Source organism: Bison bison, unplaced genomic scaffold, assembly GCF_000754665.1.
Source record: "Bison bison bison isolate TAMUID 2011002044 unplaced genomic scaffold, Bison_UMD1.0 scf7180017864384, whole genome shotgun sequence".
Classification (NCBI taxonomy): domain Eukaryota; kingdom Metazoa; phylum Chordata; class Mammalia; order Artiodactyla; family Bovidae; genus Bison; species Bison bison.
Genome location: NW_011494956.1, coordinates 7,205,996 through 7,218,170, shown reverse-complemented (window position 1 = coordinate 7,218,170; position 12,175 = coordinate 7,205,996). Strand labels below are relative to the sequence as shown.

At 37.2% G+C, this 12,175-nt stretch overlaps 1 protein-coding gene and 1 non-coding gene across 5 annotated transcripts in view; one reads left to right on the top strand and one right to left on the bottom strand.

Annotated features, from left to right (window-relative positions):
• Nucleotides 1-12,175, bottom strand: part of SLC9A9 (solute carrier family 9, subfamily A (NHE9, cation proton antiporter 9), member 9) — a 656,333-nt gene that overhangs the window by 458,899 nt on the left and 185,259 nt on the right. The window lies entirely within an intron of this gene.
• TRNAC-GCA lies at nt 5,951-6,022 on the top strand. The gene has a single exon. It is a non-coding gene; the product is annotated as a tRNA-Cys (tRNA).

The following is a 12,175-nucleotide window of genomic DNA, read 5'->3' as shown; positions in this document are numbered from 1 at the left end:
AGTGTAGTCAATAAAGCAGAGTAGATGTTTTTCTGGAACTCTCTTGCTTTCTTGATGATCCAGCAGATGTTGGCAATTTGATCTCTGGTTCCTCTGCCTTTTCTAAATCCTGCTTGAACATCTGGAAGTTCATGGTTCATGTACTGTTGAAGCCTCACTTGGAGAATTTTGAACATTACTTTGCTAGCGTGTGAGATGAATGCTGTGTGGTAGTTTGAACATTCTTTGGCATTGCCTTTCTTTGGGATTGGAATGAAAACGGACCTTTTCCAGTTCTGTGGCCACTGCTGAGTTGTCCAAATTTGCTGGCATTTTGAATGCAGCACTTTCACAGCATCATCTTTCAGGATTTTAAATAGCTCCACTGGAATTCCATCACCTCCACTAGCTTTGTTCGTAGTGATGCTTTCTAAGGCCCATTTGACTTCACATTCCAGGATGTCTGGCTCTAGTCCAGTGATCACATCATTGTGGTTATCTGGATCATGAAGATCTTTTCTGCATAGTTCTTCTGTGTATTCTTGCCAGCTCTTCTTAATGTCTTCTGCTTCAGTTAGGTCCATACCATTTTTGTCCTTTATTGTGCCCATATTTCTGTTTTATCCAAAGCAAAATAGCCATATTTTATATATTACACTCCCAACTCATGACCAAATGAGTCAGTCAAGGGAAGTAACTAAATAAGTATGTAGATTTATGGAAAGCCACTACTATTACTAGGAAAATAAGCAAAAATATGCAACAGCTTGCTGATGGTAAAATAGCAGCCTTAGTTTAGAATGACATAAAAATGACAACTTAATGGTTTTAAAATTGTCATCTCATTTAATTCGTATAAAGAACCTTTAAAATAAGTCTTATTATTATCATTAACTGGGGCTCAAATGGGTCAGACAGAATGGGGATTTAAACATGCCATGGACAGTGTTTCTAACCAATATTCAATGACATTGCATTTATTCAATAAATATTTATTTGTACACTGTGCAAAACTCGCCAGACCTTCTGTACTTTGATACATCTGTAGATGCTTTCTTAGTTCTAGTGATTAAATATTATTTAAAAAGAAATGAAAGTGAAAGTCACTCAGTATTGTCTGGCTCTATGTGACCCTATGGATGCTGGCCTGTCAGACTCTCTCTGTCCATGGAATTCTCTAGCAGGAATACTGGAGTGGGTTGCCATTCCCTTCTCCAGGGGATCTTCCTGACCCAGGGATTAAACCTGAGTTTCCTGTATTGCAGGTAGACTCTTTGCCATCTGAGCCAATAGGAAAGTCAATAAAGAAATGGATTCTCAGGTACTCCCTGATAGTCCAGTAGTTAGGACTCTGCGTTTCTACTGCCGGGGGCCCAGGTTTCATCCTTGGTTAGGGAAACTACAATCCCACAGGCCACATGGCATGGACAAAACAAAACAAAAAAAGAAAAACCAATGGATTCTATTAAGCATTATGTTTATTTTGACTTTAATTGGAGCACTGAACTAATAATTTACATCAACTTGATTTTTAAATTTAATAAAAAGAATAACAACCGTATTTTACCCACAGGCTACACAGGTAGCCTCTTTATTACTTTGGGATAAATATTTATTCCTGATATTGAGTCCACCTAATTTAGGGATATTAAACGCATCAAATTACTTTGAAACAGAGCTAACAAAATGAATGTCAAGTTTCTTGAGTTTCTGACAAGCTACATAAAGCAAAACAGTAATGGGCATTAAAAAAACAACTCAGATTGTCAGACTTTGAGAACTTATTATTTATGTCCTACTAAGGGAAAGGAACACAATTGAGACATTTGGACAGGAATTTATTTAATCTGCTTCTCTCAAGTCAGAGGTTGTTGTGTGATATTTAAAATCAGACAGATATTTACTCTTATTTCTTTTTGCTTTGCTTCTGAAACACGGGTGTGAACTAGTTTATGGGTTACTATGTGTTGGAGAAGAAAAATAAGACCAAGAAAAGAGACTTTAGAAAGAAAATTTCAGACATATTAGTTCAATCTTGTAAAAATAAAGTGCCTGTATTTCGCCAAAAGTCATAATTTGTGCAGTGTGTTTACATGTGCTTAATTTTGCTGCTCAACTTTAAATTGTGGAATTTCTATTAAGGAACACGATTTGTGTGAAATGGAAAAAAGCTGAACTCGCAGAAACAGAGAGTAGAATGGTGGTTGCCGGGGTCTGGAAAAGAGGAGATGAGGTATAAATATTCAATGATAAGATGAATAAGTTCTGGGGATCTAAGATACAACACAGTGAATATAGTTAATAATACTGTATTATACTCGAGTATTGTTAAGAAAGCAGATCTTGAATAGTAACCCCTCCCACCCCCACCACACACACACATACGCATAAGGTAATTATGTGAGGGGATAGGTGTTAACTAACCATATTGTGGTAATCATTTCATGATACATATGAATATCAAATCGTCATCCTGTACACTTTAAATGTACATATGTTATATGTCAATAATATCTCAACAAAGCTGGGAAAAATCATACTTTTGTCTTAAAACAGTTCCCTATCTATATTGCTCTATAGCAGTGCTGTTTGATAGAAATATAATGTAAGGTACATATGTAATTCAGAATTATATACTGACCACCTTAAAAAAGTAAAATGAAATGGGAAAAATTAATTCTAATAGCACAACCTAGAATCAAGAGTGCCGGGAGAATTATCAATAACCTCAGATATGCAGATAACACCACCCTTATGGCAGAAAGCAAAGAACTACAGAGTCTCTTGATGAAAGTGAAAGAGGAGAGTGAAAAAGTTGGCTTAAAACTCAATATTCAGAAAACTAAGATTATGGCATATGGTCCCATCACTTCATGGTAAATAGATGGGGAAAGAATGGAAACAGTGAGAGACTATTTTGGGGGGGCTCCAGAATCACTGCAGATGGTGTCTGCAACCATGAAATTAAAAGACGTTTGTTCCTTGGAAAAGAGGGCTTCCCTGGTGGCTCAGATGGTAAAGCATCTGCGTGCAATTTGGGAGACCCAGGTTCAATCCCTGGGTTGGGAAGATCCCCTGGAGAAGGAAATGGCAACCCACTCCAGTACTCTTGCCTGGAAAATACCACGGACTGAGGAGCCTGGCAGACTACAGTCCATGGGCTCACAAAGATTCGGACACGACTGAACAACTTCACTTTCTATCTTTCCAGTTTCCTTAAAAGAAATGCTATGACCAACCCAGACAGCATATTAAAAAGCAGAGACATTACTTTGCCAACAAAGGTCCATATAGTCAAAGGTATGGTTCTTCCAGTAGCCATGTATGGATCTGAGAGTTGGACTATTAAGAAAGCTAAGTGCCAAAGAATTGATGCTTTTGAACTGTGGTGTTGGAGAAAACTCTTGAGAGTCTCTTGGACTGCAAGGAGATCCAACCAGTCCATCCTAAAGGAAATCAGTCCTGAACATTCATTGGAAGGACTGATGCTAAAGCTGAAACTCCAAGACTTTGGCCACCTGATGCAAAGAACTGACTCACTGAAAAAGACCCTGATTCTGGGAAAGATAGAAGGCAGGAGGAGAAGGGGACGACAGAGGATGAGATGGCTGGATGGCATCACCGACTCGATGGACGTGAGTCTGAGTGAACTCCGGGAGTTGGTGATGGACAGGGAGGCCTGGCGTGCTGTGATTCATGGGGTCTCAAAGAGTCAGACACCACTAAGCAACTGAACTGAACTGAATTCTAATGGTATATGTTATTTAACTCAATATACAATTAATGTTAATAATTTCAAAATATAATCACTATAAAAATTATTAGTGACATATTTTACTTTTTTCACATTACGTTTTTGAAATCTAGGGTGTATTTTATATATACAGCCTGTCAGTTTTGACCAGTATTATTTCAAGTAGCCACATGTGGCTTCTGGCCACCATGTTGGACACAGGAACACTTGAGTAAACCCTGTCTGAGGTTACCTAAATCAGGACAACCTGGATTAATTTTATTGAGAGAAAATAGGACTATTCTACAAAGTAAGAATTCTTTTCTAGTTTTAAATACTGGACTAATACTTCTGGAATTCAGAATAGCACAGCTGTATTTGAATCTCAATACAGCTGCATCATATAAAATGAAGACATTTTAATCCAAATAGGAAACAGGAAAATTGATGACGTGAAATAATGCACAGTCCACGTGTGCCTGAATGAATGGCTTCCTGCAGACCTTGGAAGAAATGTTAGTCCTGTAAATACCAGCATGAGTTTCTGGCATCTTCTGGGTGATTAATATTTAAGGTATTGTGCTGAGTTCTTCCTTTTCCTGAAGGAAGCTCCTATTTTGGACATCTTCTGACCGAAGAAAAAAAAATTCCACACTATTATAACTGCTTCTGTAAGTCTACAACCTATGGCTTGGTGCTTTCTGGAAAGTATTAAACCACTGACCAACAATGAAAAACGGGAAATAAATACTGGCTGTATGGTTGAACAAGAATAAAGACACATATTTTTGTTTTAGTTGAATATATCTTTTTTTTTTTTCCTGAGGACAGAAACTAATATTTCCACCCAGCTTGTGCTTGAAGTTCAGCTATGTGCTAGGAGTTCCACCTTCATTTTGAGTCACTGTCCCTCCTGGGGCCATGAGACTCCTTATCTCCAACAGTGAGCCGGGACATTCACCTGCTTCACGTTTCATATTTGAGAAGAGATACCCTTTCAAGCTCCACACTGCAGTTTCTTCCACAAATTTATTTATTCATCAATTTAATAAACATTTGTTGAAAACCTACTATTCTAAATACTAGAAATAGAAGAGTGAAAACAACAGAAAAAATAGAAAAAAAGCTTCTCTTTCAAAGGGGACAAAAATAAGGAAATAAATAATGGATCAACAGTGATTAATGCTATATAAGAATATAAGTCAAGGAAAATGTGGGGAAAAACAATGATTTGGGGTCAACTGTGTTCAGGGGAATGAAGTGTATGATTTTTGATAGGATGTTTAGAGAAGATCTCATTGAGGTGATATTTGAGCAAAGACCTGAAGAAATTGAGGAGAAAGAGACAACAAATGCAAATGCCCAGAGGCAGCAGCCAGACTGTGCCTCTGGTGTGTCCCAGATAACATCATACTCAAAGGTGAAAAGCTTAAAGTTTTTCCTTTAACATCGCGAAAAAGACAGGATGTCCACTCTCACCACTTCTATTTAACACAGTATTCAAAGTCCTAGCCGTAGTAACCAGACGAGAAAAATAATTAAAGTCATCCAGATTAGAAAGGAAAGAGTATAATCGTCACTATTTGCAGATGACATGGTACTCTATCATGAGAAATCTTACTCTACCAGAAAATCCTAAAGTCTCCAAACTATTAGAACTAATATATGAATCTAGTAGAGTTACAAGATTAATATACAGAAATGTGTTGTTTTTCTATACATCAATAATGAATTATCAAAAAGAGAAGGCAAGAAAATAACACTGTTTAAAATCACATTAAAAAGAAAAAAATACCTAGGAATAAACTAAATCAAGGTGGTAAAATATCTATACCCTGTAAACTCTAAAACACTGATGAAAGAATTTGAAAATGATACAAGTAAATAGAAAGATATCTCATACTCTTGGATTAGAAGAAGTAATATTGTTAAAATAGCCATACTATCTGAAGCAGTGACTTAATGCAATCCCTATTAACAAACCCATGGCATTTTTACTAGAACAAATAATTGTAAAGTTTATATGGAACCACAAAGATCCAGAATTGTCAAAGCAATCTTGAGAAAAAGAACAAAACTAGAGGTATCACACTTTCTGATTTCAGACTACAAAAAACTACAGTCATCAAAATAGCATAGTACTGATACATAAACAGACTCATAGAGCAATGGAAAAGAGTAGAGAGTTCAGAAATAAACCCATACACTTAGAGCCAATTCATTTATGATAAAGGAGGCACCCTGGTGGCTCAGATGGTAAAGTGTCTGCCTGCAATGCAGAAGACCCAGGTTCGATCCCTGGGTTGGGAAGATTCCCTGGAGAAGGAAATGGCAACCCACTCCAGTACTGTTGCCTGGAAAATCCAATGGCCAGAAGAGCCCTGTAGGCTACAGTCCATGGGTTCGAAGAGAGTCGGACACTTTGGAATTGAGTCAGTGACTTCAATTCAAAGGAGGAAAGAATATACAATGGGGCAAAGATAGTGTCTTCAGTAAGTGGTCCTGGAAAAACTGGACAGTTACAAGGAAGGCAATGAGATTAGAACATTTCCTCAGACCATATTCAAAAATAGACTAAAAGTGAATTAAAGATTTAACTATAAGGATGTAAACCATGAAAAATCTAGAAAAGAATATAGGTAGAACACTCTTTGACATAAATCTTAGCAAAATTTTCTTGGATCTGTTTTCTAAGGCAAAACAAATAGAAGCAAAAATAAACAAGTGGGACCTAATTAAATTTAACAGCTTTCAACAGTTTAAATTTCAACAAATTTAAACATTGACAAAAAGAAAACAATCTACTGAATGGGAGAAAATATTTGCAAATGATATGACCAATAAGGGGTTAATATCTAAAATAAATAAATAGTTCATATAACTCAATATCAAAAAGCAAACAACCTGATTAAAAAATGAGCAGAAGACCTGAATAGACATTTTTTTCCAAGAAGATATACAGATGGCCAATAGGTACATGAAAAAATGCTCAACAATGCTAATCACCAGAGAAATGCAAATCAAAATTACAATGAGATATCATCTCACACCTGCCAAAATGGCCATCATCAAAAATTCTGCAAATAACAAATGTTGGCAAGGATGTGGTGAAAAGGGAACTCTAGTATCCTGCTGGTGGAATTGTAAATTGTTCCAGCCACTATGGAAAACAGTGTAGAAGATTACTCCAAAATTAAAAGTAGAACTATATATGATCCAGCAATCCCACTGCTGGGTATATATCCATAGAAAAAGGAAACACTAATTCCAAAAGACACATGTGCCTCAATATCTATAACACAATTATTCACAATAGCCAAGTTATGGAAGCAACCTAAGTGTCCAGCTATGGACAAATGGTTAAAGAAGATGTGGTTTATATACACAACAGATTGTTACTTGGCCACCAAAAAGTTTCTGCCACTCACAGCAGTGTGGATGGACCTACATGGTATCCTGCTTAGTGAAATAAGTCAGAGAAAGACAAGTACACTGTGCTATCCCTTATGCGATTAGTCGCTCAGCCATGTCTGACTCTTTCTGACCCCATGGACTATATAGTCAGTCAGGCTCCTCTGTCCATGGGGATTCTCCAGGTCATATTACTGGAGTGGGTTGCCATGCCCTTCTCCAGAGGATTGTCCCAACCCAGGGATCGAACCCAGGTCTCCTGCATTGTAGGCAGATTCTTTACTGTCTGAGCCACCGGGGAAGCCCATGTTATCACTTATATGTACAGTCTAAAAAGTAAAACAGGTGAATGTATATAACAAAACAGAAAAAAACTTGCGGATATAGAGAACAAACTAGTATTTACCAGTGAGGAAAAAGGGAGGAAGGGCAAGATATAAGTATGGTATTAAGAGATACCAACTAATATGCATAAAATAACAACAAGGATATATTGTACAGCACAGGGAAATATAACTGCTATTTTGCAATAACTTTAAATGGAGTATAATATATAAAATATTGAATCACTTTGTTGTACTTCTGAAACTAATATAATATTGTAAATTGACTAGTCAGTAATAAAAAATAAGATTGACATGTTTAAAGAATAGCACACAGGTACTTTGTGATTCCCAAGTGTCTTTACATACATTGATGACCTCTCTGTCTCACCCACTCCATATAAAGGGATTTTTAAAACTTAATAATAAAAATAATTATCTTAGATAATCCAAATGTACCAAACTGGAACCCAAGTCAATGAGGAAAGAGACGGGAGGATAATATTAGGCCAGAGGGTTTCCTGATAGGCTTTGACCATTTGTAAAGTAAAGGATGTTAACTATGGCATCTATTTCCAGTTGCTGGGAATTTTACTATGCAGTATTGCCATGTTATCAGTTGTTTCTCTCCCCTTCCCCATCCTCCTATTATCATTGTCTACATAAACCTGGGGCTTCCCAGGTGGCTCAGTGGTAAAGAATTCACCAGCCAATGCAAGAGACACAGGAGATGCAGGTTTGATCCCTGGAAGGGGAAAATCCCCTGTAGGAGGAAATGGTAACCCACTCCAGTATTCTTGCCTGGGAAATTCCATGGACAGAGGAGCCTGGCAGACTATAGTCCATGGGTGACAAAGAGTCAGACATGACTTAGCAACTGAGCACACACATACGGGACACAACTGAGTATGAGCTAGTTCAGTGACCAAGCCCTCTTTCTCTCTTCCTCTACCCTGCAATTTCTTATACACAGTCTCTTTGGGGCCTCTGCCTTTACTTATCCACTCTTTTTGTTAAGGGATGCTGATGACCTTTACATCATTAATAAGACCTTCATCAGAGAGGAAACTGCTAACTGCTAAGTCACTTCAGTCGTGTCCGACTCTGTGCGATCCCATAGACGACAGCCCACCAGGCTCCCCCGTCCCTGGGATTCTCCAGGCAAGAACACTGGAGTGGGTTGCCATTTCCTTCTCCAATGCAGGAAAGTGAAAAGTGAAAGTGAAGTCTCTCAGTCATGTCCGACTCTTAGCGACCCCGATCTAACTTCAGAGAGGAAAGGAGGAAGTTAAATCAATCAAATAATGGCCAAATCATCCTAACTGGAGGTAAACTGAAAATTGGCTGAAGAGAGTCAGAAACATGGAGGAAGAATTAGATTTAAGTCTAAATATGTATCTATAAAAGAAAAATATGGATAGTTAATAATAGCTATCTAAGATTTAGCTAAGGCTAAATGGGAAAGAATTAATTTAAAGAAGGCCAAGAAAAATCAGACCTGGAGAACAAGCATAGGTTCTCATTAGTGAGTCACAATAATTTAGGCAATAAATGTGTAATTGTGGGATAAGATTAACTAGGTGTGTAAAGGTTGTTGAAGATCTTAAATTGTACCAATTTAGCAGACAGTATACTCAGTGTGTTTTAATATAACAATTAATTCCCAGAATAGAAGGGAGCCTAAGTATTTCTGTTCATCTGCGGGTCTCTGCTATGTGAGATCTTCTCTAACATTTGCTGAGTTGGGGTTAGAACTCCAAAATGTCTGGGTGAAGGGCTTTAGCTTCACTTTGAACTACTATTAAAAAAAAAAAAAACTTGTTTAAAATTTTAAAAAATGTCACAGAAATTCTTATGAATCACAAAATGTTAGAGCTGCAAAGGGCTCTAGTCAAAACTTTTCATTTTACAGATGAAAAGTCAGTTTCTTCATCTGTAAAATGAAGTGGTTGGAAAAGATGAGATCGAATATCTTCCACTTCCAGGAACCCATAAAATCTAGAGAGGTAAAGTGGTGCCCAGAGTTGCACAGCTGGTCTGTGCCAGGCTTGAAAAGTGGACTTGGTTCCCAAGATTCTCTTTATGGCTGTGAGTCAATTCTGTATTTTAAAAAAAGTCAGTCAGCTCAGTTGTTTGATACGATACAGATTAATAGCCATCTTACTGAGCTAGATATTTTTTTCTATTTCAATCACTTTTCCCGTGTCATGTAAACATAACCTCAGGAATGATCACTAGTCACAGAGGAGCAAAGCTTGTGCTTGGAGCTGGCTGAGTCGTTCCATAGACGGCAACAACTTGGCCGTGAGCACTGGAACTAAGAGACAGTGAATACAATGCTTTTCAACATGCAGATTTGTTCAAAGGGGACCTAAAGTGGGACTTGACCATGAAAAACAAAGTATCCAACAACTCTAACAAACTAGAAGTCACTGATGGGTTCAAAATACTTTATCTGCGGGTCTTGCTTCTACGGATGCCAAAGGACTTCTGCATTTCCCTGGTACTGAGAGTCAATAGGCGGAAATGTTCCAGCAATGACTTCATGGCCAGTCGTCTACAGGCCTGGAGATGAAGTGGTCTATCCCCATACTCCACTCTGCAGCTATGATCCTCTAATCAATACCTCAGGCTCCAAATCTGAGACATACTTTCATTTCACCTTCTTCCAGAAAACAGGTCAACATCAGGCATTAATAAGTGCTTTTTACTCCCACATCCCATAAACAAAATAATACATTAAAAAAAAAAACTGCAAAAAGTATTTGTAACTTAAATTATAGACAAAGGGTTAATATATTAAGGGCTTCTGAAACATGAAAAATAAATATATCAACAACCTTACCAGGAAAAGGGCAACTTAAAAGCATTTGGTTTGTGGCAAGAAAAATGCATATGTACCCTAAACATATAAGCAAATATTCAATCTTACTCATAATAAGAAAAGCAATAAGTCAAACCACAGAGAAATAAAAACCCTCACCTATTGTGTGGGTAAAAATTAAAAATTGTAACACAATTCTGCATTGGCAAGGCTGTGCAGAACATGTAACACTAGAATACATTGCTAGTTTGAATGGAAAATGGTACAAACTTTATGGGGAGGAATTTGGCATCCAGGAAAACTACAAATACTTTTTAACCTATTTCTAGAAATCTGTCCCAAAGAAACAGTGGCAAAATGCTAAAAGCTATTAAAGTTTTTTTATTACACCATTAACTACAAAAGACAAAAAAATCCCCTTAATGTCTATCAACAGACAACTGGTTGAATAAACTACAGAGTGCTCCGCAGCTATAAAAGAAAATGAAAAAGCTCTTTATATGTCGCTATGGATTACTCTTCAAAATACTGCTAATTAAAGAACAGCAAGGTGATGAACCATGGGTGCCTGGTTGGGTGTATTCATGCTTATTTGCTTAGATTTAAAGCAGAAGAGTAAACTAAAAACCAGCCAAAATGGTTGAAAAATCACAGTAGAGAGGACAGGGATAAAAGCTAGATTTCTCTTCGTTTCTACTGTTTTCATTTTGGAATTCTGTAGATATTTAATCTAATTTTAAAACAGAAATTAAGAGCAAAGTGAAGCACATGAACATTATTGTATATTTGACTTGTGGCAAATAGAGGATTATTTGAAGAACTCTTAAAACAGAGTAATTTTTAGCTATTCATCCTAGTGGCATATATATAAAGTTTAAAAAGAACTGCAATGAAATCTAAGCAGTTTTCAATAGTCATATTTTTAGTGATAATGTGTATTGTAACCTTGAAAAAATATATTTAAAGGACATAAGAAATTATATTAATGTAACAGAAAGAAGAAAAGTAGCAGAAGAAAAATTTAAATGCAAAGTAAATTCAAGGCAGTTAAGTAAACATAAATTGAAACTAACAATATTCATATGAACTTGTGATATTATTTCTCCTTCGAAACAAATAAAAATATCTAGAAACAATGACTAATCCAATAGCAATGAAAACAAGTAGTGCCCACATTTTAAGCTCTAAATAAATTTCCCTCTTATAAAGAACCAAGATTTCTTAGAGAAATGTTTGTTTCCACGTCAGGGTACAGGAAACATACAAGATAAGGTTGGAACGTCTAGTCCTGCACCAAAATAAGAAATCTCTGAAAGACTTTGGTTTATGGCAAAAGGATGTAGGAGAAATCTGAAGAGTCCCCTAGTTGTCAAAAATGGAATATTTTGCTCATCAAAAAGTATAATTGCTGTAGTAGATGGGAACATATCAACTATGTTTAAATCCATGTATTGATATGATACTTTAACATTGAAACATGTATATTCAAATCAGATCAGATCAGATCAGATCAGTCACTCAGTCGTGTCCGACTCTTTGCGATCCCATGAATCCCAGCACGCCAGGCCTCCCTGTCCATCACCAACTCCCGGAGTTCACTCAGACTCATGTCCATCGAGTCAGTGATGCCATCCAGCCATCTCATCCTCTGTGGTCCCCTTCTCCTCCTGCCCCCAATCCCTCCCAGCATCAGAGTCTTTGCCAATGAGTCAACTCTTCGCATCAGGTGGCCAAAGGACTGGAGTTTCAGCTTTAGCATCATTCCTTCCAAAAAAATCTCAGGGCTGACCTCCTTCAGAATGGACTGGTTGGATCTCCTTGCAGTCCAAGGGACTCTCAAGAGTCTTCTCCAACACCACAGTTCAAAAGCATCAAATCTTCGGTGCTCAGCCTTCTTCACAGTCC